A 10,701-nucleotide genomic window follows, 5' to 3' on the forward strand; every position below is an offset into this window, starting at 1 on the left:
CAAAGCAACAAAGAAATAATCTTATAAATATGTTAGAAACAATCGCAAGAAAGAAAAAAAACATTTGAATATTTATCTTGGGGTTCGTTTCACCTAATATCGACTTATCTGACCTTTTCTGCTTGTCTCGGACATATACTAGTTATTGCAAATAAGGGAAACCATGGACCTATGTTTCTTTGGTTTCTCAAAAGACTTCACATAGAACTCCCCTATGACCCAGAAATCTCACTTTTGGGCATTTACCCAAAGGATCACAAACAAAACCATAAAAAAACTTATCAGCACGACTATGATTATTGCAGCATTACTTTCCATAGCTAAGATATGGAACCAACCCAGATGTTCCTCAGTAGATGAATGGATCAAGAAAATGTGGTATATATACACAATGGAATCTATGCCTCCATCAGAAAGAATGACATTGCCCCAGTTGTTAGGAAATAGAAAAACTTGGAAAACTGTAATATATCTTTTAAATTAGCATATTCCTTCTTTACTTTATTGAATCCTTCATGGAAAAAATTGTGAGTTTAATTGATTCAAAGGAGAAATCATATCGTGAGATACCTCATCTTAACCAGCTCTCTCAAACACTGGTTCCACTCATTTGATTTGCTTTCTTACATCTCCCTACTCTACAATTGGTAATACTGTGGTTTGTCTTATTCAACTAGTCCGTTTCTCAATTATTTTTACTTGTCAGGTAAATAATATGTGTGTGTATATATATATATATATATATATTCATAAATCACCAACAAAGGAAGATTTGGGCCCATCTGAGGAGGACACATCTGAGGCCTCCTAGGAAGTCAACCCAGCATCATCAACACTACTGTCTGTTACAATGTACTTCCCATGAAGATGGGCAAGACATTAGTTTCATAAGATCTCAAAGTGATTAGGTCACTTTAAGTGACAGAGTTGATATTTAAAAGGTCCAAGGGCAGTTGACTTTGTGTCACAAAAAAGCTGAACAGGACGTCCAATGGGAGTCCAAGCCTTCTTTAAAGGGAATAAAAATGAAACAAGATGCAACCTTTCGGAGGATGACTGAAAACCAGCTCCCAGAGATTTCAGCTAGAATGCAGCGATCCAGGCTCCTCAGCTTTGAAGGACTTTAGTGCTATCAAGCTTGACAGTATTGGGTGGAATAATTTCTTGAGCTTTGGAAAGTAGCACAACCGATTTGCTTTTCTTGCTGGAAGACCTGGGAAGTATACTCTAATTAAGCCAGCCATTCTTAGAATCACTGAAACATTGGTAATGTTAGTTAGTCACTCTGTGTGAGAGTTTATTAAATAGGAAGCGATAACAATACTCAAGCCACAGATGTGTAGACTGAGATTTACAGGAGCAGTTCCCATTCTTCCTCCAGTGGCCAAACTACTGGAATTTTAAGGATCTTGATTAATGTCACAAAAAAGCCACAATTTTTAAACTTGGAATTAAAAGTGGAATCAGACATTATACACATATTTATGTAAATCTGTTTTAACTCCATATTTTATTAGTATAAGTTTGTCCCAGTTCACATGCACAAATTTGAATTTTATAAGTTGGAAGTTGTCTGAATGAATAGATGGGACTATGATTCCCTTTTCTAAAATGTACTTTTATCTAATACATAAAATGTAAGCACTTTAAATATTATGCTGGAATATTTATTGCAACATCAATGAATCTGCTTAACACTTAAAAATAATGTTAGGTTTAATAATAAAAAGTTTAATAATAGCAATAATAATATTAAATTCCCCAAACATTTAATTTTTTTGTACTGTGTTTGACTTAATGGTTTTTTGAAGTTTTTAAAGGTTTACGTCCTATAAATGTTTTGATATTTTTCCTGGGAATTTGGTATTTGTTTTATGATATAGAAAGTAGAAACTTTTGCCCCCAAGTTTTTAGTATTTTTGTTGTTGTTGATAAAATTAATCCAATTTGTCTAGATTTCCTGGTAGATGGTGTACTTACTAAACTCTTTTTAACTCTAGGTAATTATAAAATTCTAGAATTTCTACAAATTTCTATGGTATTCAAATAACTTACTTTTCTTTCTAATTAGTTGCTTTATATTTATTTCCAGATTTTATAGTGTGAAAACCAGTAAAATTTTGAATAATTGTAGCAGTTTTTTAAATTTCATACCTAATTTCTAAAGAAAGCTTATACAATTTTTAAATTAATATTTCATTTTTCTTCTCTGATTTTGTGAGCTTCATGAGATTTTTCTGCATCATTTTCCTTAAAGTTTAAATCATGAACAAAAGTTTAATTTATTGTAGATTTTTTGTATGTTTTATGGTGTATATTTTGCATACAGTCAGATTTTTATTTTTCTATATTTTGATAGGGGAATTATGTTTAAATATTGAAATGTCACAATATCAGTAAATCACATTTAGTTTTATTTGATTCCATACAGGAAAATTTTTTTTAACTAGAATTCAATCTTTGTCTCTACTCATAATTGTATCTTTTTGTGCTCTAAACTTAGTATCTATTTATTGGTCATTGATGGCTCATTCTTATAATCCTAACTACTCAAGACACTGAGACTCTTTGTTCAAAGCCAGCCTGTGCAGTAAAGTCCTTGAGATTCTTACAAATTTTAACCACCCAAAGCTAGAGTGAAGCTGTGGCTCAAGGGGCTTAATACCAACTTTGGGTGAGAAAAGTTCATGGACATTGTCTAAGCCATGAGTTCAAACCCTAATTTCCAGTACATCAAAAACAAACAACCTAACAATGTATTGATTGTTTATATTGTTAATCAAAACTGTTCATTTAGGATAATTCCTCTGAGTGTTTAGCTCAAAGGAACACTAATAACAGAATATCCAGTGTTTTATAAATATTATATCTTTTCTATTTACTCTTTTCTTTTATTCCTTTTACTGTTCATTATTTTGCACTAAGCATGAAGTTAAAGTTAAAAACAAACTAGGTAGTTATATAGATATTTAACTTTTGTAATATTTAACCAAAAGAGTGAGCTATGCATCTTTGGTCCTTGGTTTAATGTAGGTTTTTAATGATGATTTCCTTCTGAAAATTAAGCACACCTTCATTATGTTAATTTTAATTATTTGCTCTTAATACAATTTTGTCTCTAGAACATTTCTCACTTCACAATTACTGCACTTTAAGATTTAATTATCATTGTTCAAAATCAATGATCACAATGGACCAGAGGTCAAACTCCCCTCTGAGCATTCTTTCAGAAGCATGGAAGGGAAATAATTGTTGTGCTAAGAAATGATTCTCTTACTAAAAGCAGCAAATGTACAGCTTAGTGTAACAAAGACCAAGGGCAAAGAAAATTATTTAGTTTGAAATTCAAGCACAGTTAATGCACAATTAGCTTCTGGAAAGTTAAAATCATCTTAAGCAAAGAAAATCAGAAATATTTAAATAATAAATAACTGTTTTTAATCTCCACAAATTTCAAAACTCAATATTTTACTATTTTTTATTCAAACAATTCTTCCCAGTCCTTGCAATAAAGTGAACAGTGTGTTTTCAATGAAGACTTTCCATTTCTTCTACAAGAAGAAATAAAGTTTGAAAGATACTTTAATCACACAATGGAAACTTGTAAATGCACATATTTCTTATCACCCAATCTATATGCTCTGCTATGTTTATATTATTTGACTGATCATTCTAACTCATCTAAAACGGAAATTCCAAATAATCTTTGTGATTCAAAATGGTGCCAAATTCAATAGTCCCCTAATAGTTGTGGTGGTAACAGTTGAGGAAGGCATATTCTATAAGCCAGTATTGAAAATCTATTATTTAAATTTGTCATTCTGTGTATTTAATAAAATGTAAAAGACATTCTTTAAAACACTTATAGAGTTGAAGACCAATAAATCATTATGAATAGCTTCAGAATCTTACAAAATCACATACACTTAGGTTGTGAGTTGATTTTTTCCAAGTTGGGAAGAAAAAAAATGACTTAGTATTCCAAATGATGGCTTAGATTGAAATCAAGGGTAGGGGGTAGATGCATGGAAAGAGAAATGTTCGATGAATATAGTCATAGTATTCAATATGCATATGTAAAAATGCAAGGAAGTAGATTGAGGGAATATGTGAGGTTGGAAGGTAGATGGGGAGAGGGATGAAGGCAATTACATTGCTCAAGATGCACTGTACTGTACTCACAAACTGACATGATCAATTCAAACCACTTTGAATGAGATAAAAATACTAATAATACTAATAATGAAATCTTGAAAATCTCTAAGCTGAGTGAAGTAGAGAAGAAAGAGATTAGAAGCCAGCCATCCACAAAAGTTCTTGAGACAGATAAGCAACTGATAGCTGGGCACACGGACACATGCGTGTAATGGCATCTAAGCAAGAAGCCAAGGTCAGGAGTATTTAAGGCAGTTTCAAACTAGGTAAAATAAAAATATTCCTGACTTTAATGTAAGAAATTATGTGATGGTGCATGCCTATATCACAGCCAATGCAAGAAGCATAAAATACATTAGTCACTACTCATACAAAGACTCAGGAAAAATACATGACCCTACCTCAAAATAACCAGTATTAACAAAGGACTGCAGGTATGATTCAAGCCTGGAGCCCTGAGTTCAACTCTCAGTATTGTCAAACAAATGAACAAACAAATCAGTATATATACTTGGATTCATGCCAGATATTGTTTTTCTCATGTTTAGTAACTTAGTGTGGCAATATTTTCTCTTCTGCTCAATTTTAATCTGTACAAGATTGACTAAAATTTCACATTATTCAAATACTATAGAAATCTTTCTCATAGTTAAATTATGCATAACAAAAAAGCATAACAAATTACAATGTAAAACATATTACTAATTTCATATATTCTTATTCATTACAACTTAAAAATGTTTTATTGTAGCAAATTGATAAAAATATTATTTTACAAGAAAATGTATCTGAGTATTTAATTGCTACTAGATAACATTAATATGTGTAATCATGTACAGATTTTAATATAAAAGTTACTAGCATAATATCTTGTTAAAGACCCACAAAACATACTTTTTCACCATTACCTAGTTCATTTTCAATCTGTATACAATAAAATATTGGCAGGTGAATACTTACAAATATTAAAACAATAAATGGAAGGGTTTCTGATTTAGTGTTTTGGGTAAAGCTATAAAGGTAAAATTCCATTGTTATTTGTTCTCACGAGAAAAAACTTGTCAGCATATAAATGGAGAAAAAAATTCCTAGTCCCAAAATACTTTTCTTAAAAATTGAAATAAATATAACATTTTGTAGATTTATACTTAGATTTGTTTTCATGCCCAATTCACTAATTAATATATTTTGTACCTGTATTAATTTGTGTTATTTGTTCTTTGTGTAGCATACAATTTGGAATACAAGAATTAATTCCCTTCTAGACAAATTGAAAGTTGGAAAATAACAAGATTTTTGTCTCACACAGCATGTCTAACATTCTCTGCTGCATTGAGTCTAAAAAGACTTTTTAAATGATGAAAATACTAAAATAAGAAAAAAATCAAAAATTATTTATTTATTCTATACTGATAGAATATAGAGATATGTGAAGGACTAGACAGATAATGAAGAAGTAATAAAAGAGGTAAATAAAAAGTGTCAAAACAGTTTTAAAATAGTTTAAATGTACATAGATTATACACCTCAATAAAAATTTAAAAAATTAAATGACTAAAAGAGGGCTAGATACAAGGTCCTGGAGAAAATAACTTCATTGTGGAGAAACTCTAGTCTGAATTTCATAGGTGATCCAACTGGTGAGTATAGAGACTAAGTTTTTTACACAGGATGATGTTGATGATGATGATGATGATGATGATGATGATGCTAGATCATTTCATATCCAAGCCTATAGTCTGATTATAGTGCCTTTATTTTCCCAACCCAATTATGACATTAACAGCAAAAGCCACAAAATATCTAGTCATTGTCCTTGATGCTATAACTTAAGAACCAAAGTCTAAGACATATATATATTTATATATATATCAATTATTTCTCAAAGTATATTCCAAATGACAATAAGTCATATAAGAGGTTTAATGGAAAGACCATCAAACTCTATCTTCAATAAATGATAAAAGGCCAGAAATGGAGCTGTGGCTCAAGTGGTAGAGTGCTAGCCTTCAGCACAAAAACTGAGGGATAGTACCCAGGTCCCGAGTTCAGATCCCATGACTGGCATATAGTCCAAAAAGAAATGTACTCTTTGCCTGACTTATCTAACTTATGTAACTTATGTAACAATCAAAATAAATAAAATTAATAGACAAAAAATCCCTCCACATGTTTATCTATTCTTTTAGGGGCCATTGCTATCTCTCTTTTTGTTTATGATCATGCGGCTTGAACAATGGACCTGAGCACTGTCTTTGAGCTCTTCAGCTCAAGGCATTTACCCTACCACTAGAGCCACAGTGCCACTTCTGCCAATACTATCTTAAAGCAAAAAATAATCATCTGATACTCTTTCATTATCATATTTATCAATTTGGTTTATTCATAACAGGTATCAAATAAATAACCTAAACATTACTGCATGGAGAAATATGTTTTGAGTAAAAGACCTATGTATGAATTTCACAAGACTAAAGAAAGCCGTAAAGCTCAAGATAAGAAAAGTGTTGCCCTTTCTCTGATACCCTTTACAAATATGTTTTTCTGATTTTCTTTACAAATATGGAGCTTTCACACAACCCTTGAACTGAAGGATCAGGGCCTTAAGTTTCTTATGTAATTTGGCAAAATATGTGTAGTATATATGTTCATGTGATTTATCATGAATAAAATATACTGTAATGAAATCAGCTTAACTTGGTCAGGATTTGTGGATTTATATTTAGATGCAACATTTTAAAGTAAGCCTATGGGGCTTATAAATATGTGGCTGACCCATAAAACTAATATTCATTGATTTGAAAATGCATTTCTGCTTGAGTCACTAATTTATAGTTTATTTTTGCATAAACCATGGACTATCTGAGGAATTTTTATGTATCTGTAAACCATGGTGTGGTAATTACATGTCATTCAAATATTAGCAGTATTCTTGATTAAAATGGAATGACATCAGGGGTCACATGCATATCAAGTATGAGTGATCAAAGTCTTGACTTAGCTAATCATAAATTAAAGGCTTGGTTACTCAATTTTTTTCACTAATTAATATATCACTCACTAAGTCATGAGTACTGAAATAGGCCAAATAGTTAAATGTTTTTCTAAATTCATAATAATCCTACAAATGTCATCAGGCTACTTTTTCATTACAGTACTATGTAGTATATGACCATTCAGTTTTCTCTGTTTACTTTGAGGAAAATTGAGTGACACACATCCTCCACTTTATTCCTAAAATCTGAGGTGTCACTAAAAACACATACAATAAAAAGAATGAGCCAAAATCTAGTAGATCACTTCTGTAATCTTTGCTATTCAGGAGGCTAAGAACTAGAGGAACACAATGCAAAGCTAATTCTGGCTAAGAGGTGCACAATGTTCTATCTCCAAACTACCCGTCAAAACAGGGATCAAATGGTAGAGTGCCAGCCTAGCAAGCAAGCTCAGCAAGAGGGAGGCTCTGAGTTAAAATTCAAGCACTAAAAGAGAAAACAGTGCTTACAGAAGTGCAAAATTAAACAACAAGAATGACCCAGGTAATCCCTTTCAAGAGCTGTGACAAAATACCTGAGAAAGCAACATAAATATAGGGAAGAGTCTTGTCTGCCAGCACGCCTGGATAGCCACTTTAATTTTTAAAATACACAGAAACAAAAATCTAATGAAATAAACATCATACACATGAGAAGGTAAGGATGCCATATCTATTCTTTTTTTTTTACTTTTTTTAATTGTGAAAATAATGTACAGAGGGGTTACAATTACAGGGGCAAGGTAAAGAGTACATTTCTTATCAAGCATTGTTGACTCCTCCTTTGTTTCCCCTTCCCATCCCTACCCATCTCCCACCCCCCAAACCCCTACCTGCACCTCTACCCCAGCCCAAGTTGCTAAGTTCTTTGTTCCACATAACGACTTGTACATCTCATTGTTGCAATGGGTCCACCTGTATCCCTAGTTAAACGATGTTTTTTTTTTTTTCCCTTTCCCTCCACAAGTTATACCAACATCAAATACAATGATAGCAGGGTTATACTGTGGGGGAGGGACATACAAAGCAACAAAGAAATCATCTTATAAATATGTTAGAAAAAATCGCAAGAAAGAAAAATCCATTAACATCAATTTATCTGACCGTTTCTGCTTGTCTCAGACATATACTAATTATTGCAAATAAGGGAAACCACGGGACCTATGTTTCTTTGGGCCTGGCTTACTTCACTTAATATAATTTTTCCAAGTCTTTCCATTTCCTAACAAAAGGGGCAATGTCATTCTTTCTGATGGAGGCATAGAATTCCATTGTGTATATACATACCACATTTTCTTGATCCATTCATCTACTGAGGGGCATCTGGGTTGGTTTCATATCTTAGCTATGGTAAATAATGCTGCAATAAACATAGTTGTGCTGGTAGCTTTAGTATGGTTTTGTTTGTGATCATTTGGGTGAATGCCCAAAAGTGGGGTTTCTGGGTCATAGGGGAGCTCTATATGGAGTCTTTTGAGGAACTTCCATGCTACTTTCCAAAGTGGTTGAACATATCTATTCTTTAAAAGTATTTTTTTGTTGTTGGGCGCCATTGGCTTACTCTTATAATCATAGAAGGCTGATATCTGAGGATCACAGTTCAAAACCGTGAGACTTATCTCCAATAAACCACCTGAAAACCGAAATGGCTCTGTGGCTCAAGTGGTAGAGCACTTGCTTTGAGCTGAAGCGCTGAGGGACAAAGCCCAGGCCCAGAGTTTAAGTCCCTGGACAGACAGCAGCAATAGTAGCAGCAGCAGGAGGAGGAGGAAGAAGGAGGAGGAGGCAGAAGAAGGAAGAAGAAGGAAAGTACTTTCTTTTGTATGCCTTACCCTATTAATATTGTTCATGTACACACGTATAGTTAGAAAAGTGTTTATTTAGTTTGATTTATGTGATTGTGAATAAATTCCCCTATTTGTCCTATGACATTTTCCTTACCTTAGCAGATATTTTACTTTGTTACTTTTTACATTTAGCTACAATTAATATTTGCTGGCTTAGCAAACTGCTGGAAGAATTATAGTCAGGTAAACAATTGAGTGTTCCAATTAATTGATAAATGGCAAAATGATCCGAACAAACATTTCTCAAGAGAAATGCAGATGAGCAATGATCCAACATCTCTAGCCATCAGGGAAATGCAGATCAAAACAACATTGAAATTCCATCTCTCTCAGAATGGATATTGTATGAAAATTATCAAATACCAATGAGGATGTGGAAGAAAATGAACACTTTCACACTGTTCGTTGGGAATGTAAATCAGCACAGTTACTACTGAAAACAATACACAGATTCATAAAAGAAGAAAATAAAACCATAGGACTAGTAGGTATCTCAGTTGCAAGCCTCCTTGGTACACGTCTAAAAGAAATGAACTAGGTATATAAAAGAAATTCTGAATGCCTATGTGGTATATCACGTATTAGTAACAACAGAATAAGCCTATGCTGATGGCCATCAGATGCACTGGTGACAAAAATATAATATATACTCCCAATACAGTATATAGGATTTTCAGGAAACATTGATGGATCTCAGGTTACTGTGTCAACTGAAGTAAATCAAATATTTTCTAATTTTACATATTTTCCCTCATCTGTAAAATCTGGCCAAAAATGATGAGAATGTGAAAGGAGGTGAGGGACTCCTAGAAAAGTGAACTTGGGAAGAGAAGAAGAATGGAGACAAAGGGTAGACTAAAAGGACGTATTAGGAAGGGTTGATTCAAATAAAGTCCATGAATGGAACTGACACAGAAAACCCCATTCATATGTACAATTTATCAATTCACAATAAAAATATAATTTTTACACTGAGGAATTTTTTCTTTAAAATCTGACACAAGAATTTTGTTTTTTTTGCCACATATGAAAATTTAGAGTATAATTTATAGTATAATTTATAGTTTATTCTAGTCCACTAAATTGAACAGGAAGTTTCTCATTGAGTCTTGAAATAATGACATTAAGCTCTCTGCTGTAAATTAAAAAAAATAAAGATCTAGAAAAGCCATAGATGCTATTCTATTGTACATTAGTGTACAATCACACACTAGACATACAAGCACTTTTCTTTTATATTTTAAATATGTTTTCATCTAGAGGATTTAAACAATATTTCCTTCCTTTACAACTGTCCAGTCATTCTAGCATTATTACAATGAATAGCCTTCAAGTCAATGGCTCAGTGGTATCATTGTCCAACACATTTTGACTAAATCTTCCTTTCCAAAGTTGTAACGTTACATCTTGAGTGAACTGCTGACTTTTATATGAATACTTGCCTTTCACATTCCTGATGTGCAGCTTTCTGCAAACAGAAGCTAATATGGGTCATTGATGTATTCAGTTTCTAACCTCTGTCCACACTGAAGCTTTTCTTCTCTTGTTATCATTTGTCTTCATTCTTCAAGGCAGTTCTTTACCCAAGTATCAGTCTTGTACAATCTTTAAAATTATTTACCTTGTAGATTTAGTGTTCTATCTGATCATTTAAGGAACAAGTTG

The sequence above is a fragment of the Dipodomys ordii genome, unplaced genomic scaffold (assembly GCF_000151885.1).
Source record: "Dipodomys ordii isolate 6190 unplaced genomic scaffold, Dord_2.0 Scaffold136, whole genome shotgun sequence".
In the NCBI taxonomy this organism is placed as follows: domain Eukaryota; kingdom Metazoa; phylum Chordata; class Mammalia; order Rodentia; family Heteromyidae; genus Dipodomys; species Dipodomys ordii.